Source organism: Lathyrus oleraceus, chromosome 1 (genome assembly GCF_024323335.1).
Source record: "Lathyrus oleraceus cultivar Zhongwan6 chromosome 1, CAAS_Psat_ZW6_1.0, whole genome shotgun sequence".
Classification (NCBI taxonomy): Eukaryota; Viridiplantae; Streptophyta; class Magnoliopsida; order Fabales; family Fabaceae; genus Lathyrus; species Lathyrus oleraceus.
Window position 1 is genome coordinate 240968326 of NC_066579.1, and position 6149 is coordinate 240974474.

The following is a 6149-nucleotide window of genomic DNA, read 5'->3' on the forward strand; positions in this document are numbered from 1 at the left end:
TTTAATTAAATAATTGGAATTATTGGATTATTATTATTATTATTATTGGAATAATAATTATTGGAAAATATATATAAGTTGGAAATAAGAAAAAGAGTCCCATTTTGGTAAAGAAAGGGTTTCACGTGAAAAGCAGAGAAGCGGCTGAAAAGAGGAAAAGGGCAAAGAGACAGAGCAAGAGGAAGAAGGTTGGAGAAGAGAAAAGCTTGAAGGTTAAAGATTCGCCGGATTAACTCAGGTTAGGGGGGGTTTATCGTCGTTTAATGGGTATTATGGGTTAACATATAATGGGTAGTGATAAGCCATTGATTTGACCCTAATTGGGATGTTGAATGCTGAAAAATGGTGTTGGATAAGTTGTGTTAAAGCTGTAATTGACTCTGTAATTGGATGAGTCTTGATTTCCCGAAAGTGTAGCTTTTTACGGAATTGGAATCGGAGGTCCGGAAGTCCTCCAACGGCGGAAAATGCGGAGAATTCTGCATTCTGCTTCGTGTTAGCGCAGGAACAACTTTCTGTCTTGCGTTAACCGGTTAACCCAGGGTGTTAACCGGTTAACACTGTTGTGATTTCTGAGAAATTGCTGTTCTGTCTGCGTTAACCGGTTAACCCAGGGCGTTAACCGGTTAACACTATTGGAAATTGGAACAATTGATATTTTAATGTTGTGAACATAATTGGTGATTTGGCCTATATCGGTGTGTGATATAGTAGGGATTATTTCCCGTTGTTTTGAGTAGGATAGGTATTAGTAGCGTGTGCTAATACTGTGACTGAATTATTGACATGACATAATATGATTATGTGATAAATATGCTGATGATGTGTGAAAATATGCATAATGTTGTGAATGTATATATTATGTATGTAATTGTGGATGAACTGTTTTATGGCTTAGAGTGTGAGCATATGTCCATTGTGGATTGTTGTTGATGTTGCATGCTAGGTGATTTGGCATAGCATAATGTGGCCTTTATGGTGGTAGCTAATTCCCATGGTGAGGAATTAGTGATGTTAGTCATTTTGGACTGTTGTTGATGTTTGCATGCTAGGTGATTAGCGTGCATAGCATGGCCCTTGGGGTGGTGGCTAATTCCCATGGTGAGGAATTAGTGATGTGAGTCACTAGGTCTCAAATGAGTGGGACTAGTGAGCTTGGTAGCCGTACCTGGATTTGGTCGGTGAAGTTGAACTATATGTTCACGAATAGTCGGTACCGCATGCATGGAGTCTCATTGCATAATGTATGTATGGCGTATAATATGAATGGATGTATTCCAATATTATATGTGTGTTTTATGTTGGTGTTGAGTATGATGTTTGAGTTGATGTGCCGTTACTGAATGTGTGTTATGATTAGGGTGATGAAATGTGTTAAATTACTTAACATTGCATGATATTTTATAATGCTTATTATATCGATTGAGGAACTCACCCTTACAACTATTTTTCAGGTAACGAGCAGTGATTGAGTAGGAGCTAGTGCTTGAAGTCTAGTGTAGTTCCTTAGTGGGTCATGCTCTGGTAGATGTAACATCGGGATGGGATGTTTTAAATGTTTTATTGTTGGTTGTGAACCAGTTTACATGTAATATGCTACATGTTTTGCATGATTGATTTAATCTCTATCCGCTGCGTATTGTGCAAATGCTTTATGTTTTGAATTAATAAAAGAGCATGACAGTTATCATGGTGGATGGTGTGAAGTAATTGTGTGACACCCTTAATTGCATATTTACTCTGATTGATATATGTTGTTATTTTAATTAAACTTTTGGGGTATTTTAGAAGGGTGTTACAGGTTTGCCCTTTCGGGTGTGCCGTTGCAGCTCTTTTGAGATCATCTAAACCAAAGATCCGGGACAGAACGGTCACCGAAGTCAACAGCTCAAATGAGATAACCCAACCTAAGTGGAATAACTCCACCCGGAAGGACTCTCTCAGATGAACCTCGTCCGGCTGTGGTGACACGTCTCCTCATCATGTCGTACAACATGTGAAGAAACATGAGACCACGCTAATCCTAGGTGTATACTCAGGGTTGGGTATTGGGCCTCACTCAGAACACCCACCCCAAATCAGAGGAACCCACCTGTACCGAATCCAATATGATGATAGTATGATGCATGCAAGCATAAATGCAAACATAAATGCAAACATATACAATCAATGCAATAAATAAAACAGTAAAAGCAACCAAACCCTATTCTAAAGAGCGCTAGGATTGACTCGCTTAGGGAAGATGGACCAGCAAGAGGTCAACTTCTCTATTGTCCCCAGCAGAGTCGCCAGCTGTCGCATTACGCGAAAAATCGGCGGGAAAAAGACACAGAGCCGCCACCGTGCGTTATTTATCCCAAAGGAGGGAAAGGAAACGCTCGAAGTAAACCTGGAAAGGAATGGTCTCGCGACCAGAGATTGATGGGATCGAGAGTCGGTTATGCGAAGGGAAGGTATTAGCACCCCTACGCATCTGTCGTACTCGACGGAATCCATGCTCAGAAAGAATAGAAGAAAGGTTGCTAAAGAAACTGCTCAAAACTGCGCGCACTGGAAGGAAACACAGAAAAGACGGAAGAAGCGGACTCGGCAAGATGTCGCATCTTGGGCCTACGTAGTTTGTCACACAAACATTAGAGTTGACGTAGTTCGGGGGGAAAGCGGAACGTGCTCGCTAGGATGTCGCATCCTATGCATACGTATCTTCTCTAACCAGAGAAGAATCAGAGCACTCGTAGCTCGGCTAACGCACGTCAAACAAAACACAAACAGGAAACCGACTGCCAATCGCTGGACTTACGTCAGAATCCACACAAACAGGCAAACCTGGAAACCGAATGCCAATCGCTGGACTTACATCAGACTCCGAACCAACAAACACACACAGGAAACCAACTGCCAATCGCTGGACTTATGTCAGACTCCAAACAAACACACACACAAACTGGAAACCGAATGCCAATCACTGGACTTACATCAGACTCCAACCAGAAAAGGATAACAAACTCACACAAAAGAAAAGAAAGTGCCCGGAGAGATCAGCTCAATCTCCTGCCTATGTACCTCATCTGGTATGAGGATCAGGGCGACGTAGTTCCCCTTAACAGGGAAAGAACTTCTAACCTAACCAAAGACAAGGGAGATAACAAGCTACTAGGGAGACTACGACTCGAGCCTAAAAGTTGTCATGCATACGATCCCTATGTTGAGGTCTCTATCCTAACTTGCACAGGAAGCAAGCTAGCCTAAACAACACATTATAAAACACAAGCACAAGAGAGCAAGCACACACACTATATGCAAACAATTGGCTCATACAAGGCTAGGCTGTAGAAACAAGCCAACTGGAATGGGGTGTTTTTAGCTCTTAACCCTAACATTGAGAGTTAGGGTGAAGCAGGTGAAATGGAGATGAGGGTTAGACCTCATAGCTCTTATCCCTGGCCTGGGAGAGCTTGAATCAAATAGAAAGTGTGGGAGTTCAGAATGAAGGAACTCTTCTCCACATGACTGACACAACAAGATCTTGGGTTCTTATTCACAATGCATCAACACATGGTGTGATCAAAGTGAATGACACAACTGAATAGCAGGGGATGGATTGCACATCCCTTTTATCTGCCAATTGCCTCCTAAGAGGTCTTTACCTGCTTGGCACAAAAATAAACAACCACAAACATTGCCTCTTAAGGAGGGCTTCAGACAGGTGCCTGCTAAAGTAACATGATAGGTCTTCCAGACTACATGAAGATCAAGGAATTATACCTCAGTGGTATGCCAACCACAAGCAAAAGCAAAGCAAAGTTCAAATGAACTTAAAGCAACTTAAGTACCTGTGGAAACAGCTAAACCAATCAGTACAAAATCCAAACAATAGTCAATAGTCAATATCACACAGACAACCCACTATGCAACACATGAGCCATAAACATAAATGAACCATCATCAAGGCCTACAAAACAGCATATGTTAGCCAATAACAACAAATGATCAAGCTCAAATGAAGGAGCAACATCACTCATGGAGATGCATACTTGAACCTGAAATCACAACTCAAATGTAAGTAACAAACCACTAGGTCAAAGCCTAGGGTCAAAAGTGAATCAAAAAGCCAAAACAGAACTTGATATTCAACATGGATCATATTTAATCAATCAAGAACAAGTCCTAAAAAGGACCAAACTAAAATCAATAGGCAAGTTCATGTAATAGGCAAGAGAAGTCAATGACCAATTCAAGGCACACATTTGAACATTAAGAATGAAAATTCCCAATCAAAATAGAAATGATTCAAATAATTCTGGAAAAATTCATGAGCATTCGACACATCTAAAACATCCATCATGCAAAAAATCAGAAGCATTAAAAGTCATTTGGCATGGAAATTAAACTGCACAAGTTGAACAACCAAATTGTGTGACACAAATTGTCACACCATGCAAACATGTCCATAAAACAGCAATGGTAAATGGTAAAAATACCAAACCAAGCCTAAAACATCCATTAACATGTCTAGAATCAGAATGTAAAATTTCAAGTCCATTGGATTAAAATCAAGCATTTCATGAAAGAAAAAGCAAGGCAAGGTCACATATGCACCAATGTCCAATCAACCTAGAACAAATAAAATTCCAGCCGTGCACAACTTTTGAAATCATCATCATTAAAAACTAGACATCTCAAGGATCATTTTGCAAAAAATTGGGAATGAATTGATGCATTTTTCAATTTTATATTGATTTTAGAAGTTAGCATAAACAAATGAAAATGAAAGATGAACATGGCATGGCAAGTGGAGGGAAAACATGAAAATGCTGAACAATTTGAATATTTGTCTTCGCTGGGAATCGAACTAGGTAATAATTTGAATTGAGCGCGCGCCAGGTGCCAAAACGACACCGTTTTGGACTGAAAACCCTAAGCCTGGAAAAAATCCATAATCCGTCGCTAATCCTGCAAAGTCCGACGCTAACCTATGATCTTCATCTTCTTCATGATGAAGATGATGAACTTCATGCATCCATTTTCCAGAAAATCCAGAAATGTCCAGAAATCCACAAAAATTATACCACTAGCAAGATCTTTCACTGGTGAGCAAGGATCAACGAGAATCGACAGAAAACATTTTTGCATCTCAAACTTCAAACGCACATAACTCAATGAATAATGCACCATTTCAATTGATTTTTCTACCAGAATGATCAGCAACACAAGCTCTATACAAATATACGCATGGATTTGAGAATTGTGAAGGTCGAAAATCCTACCTCTTGAAGAGCAGGTTCTTGTTTTGCACGTTCCGAGGTTCCAAATGATCCAGATCAATTCCAGAATGCTTGTGGAGATGATTGATGAAGAAATTGAAGCTCCAACACGTGTGAATCCATCTTAATTTGAAAACTCCATTAACACCTTCAAGCTTCAAGCATGATTGAATCTGACACGAATTCTTCAAAGTGCACGTTGAATCTTACTCAAAACTTCACCAAGATCAAGGATTATGCAAGGAAATGAGTGTTTGTGTGAGAAATCTTGAAGTTCTTTGTGAGAGAAAATTTTGATCAAAATTCCAAATCTAGATCTGAAAATGTGTGTTCTGATCAATACAGTTATGATTAACCTTATATATGTCCTCTTAATCAACCTGAAATCATGATTAGGCCAAAGCTAAATGAGATTAGAAGGATATAAGGTGCATGCACAAATTTGCATTTTCACCTCATGCATGAGATGCACACGTGAACAGTACACCAAGCTGGCCCAAATCCACTCAAAATTACTCCATGCACACATTGGAATTGGAATTACATGCATGTGATCAACCAATTTTGATTTTGGCAAATTTCCTTCAAAAACTTCATGAACAAGCAAGTGATCATATGATAACATTTCATGCAATGTGATGGTTGATTTGGAAACCTCATGTCATGAGGAACATTTTGCAAAAAGAACCACCAAATTTGGAGTCTTGGTTCAAAAGATATGACCATTTGAAGTTTCAAGCACACTTTGCAATGATTTGATCATAACTCCTTAACCATTAATCACAAATTCATGATCTTGGACTTTTTGGAAATGGGAGAGAAAGATTTTCAACCTTAATGTTGGACAAAATTTCATTTGAAGCTTATTTGATGTTGGAAAGTTGA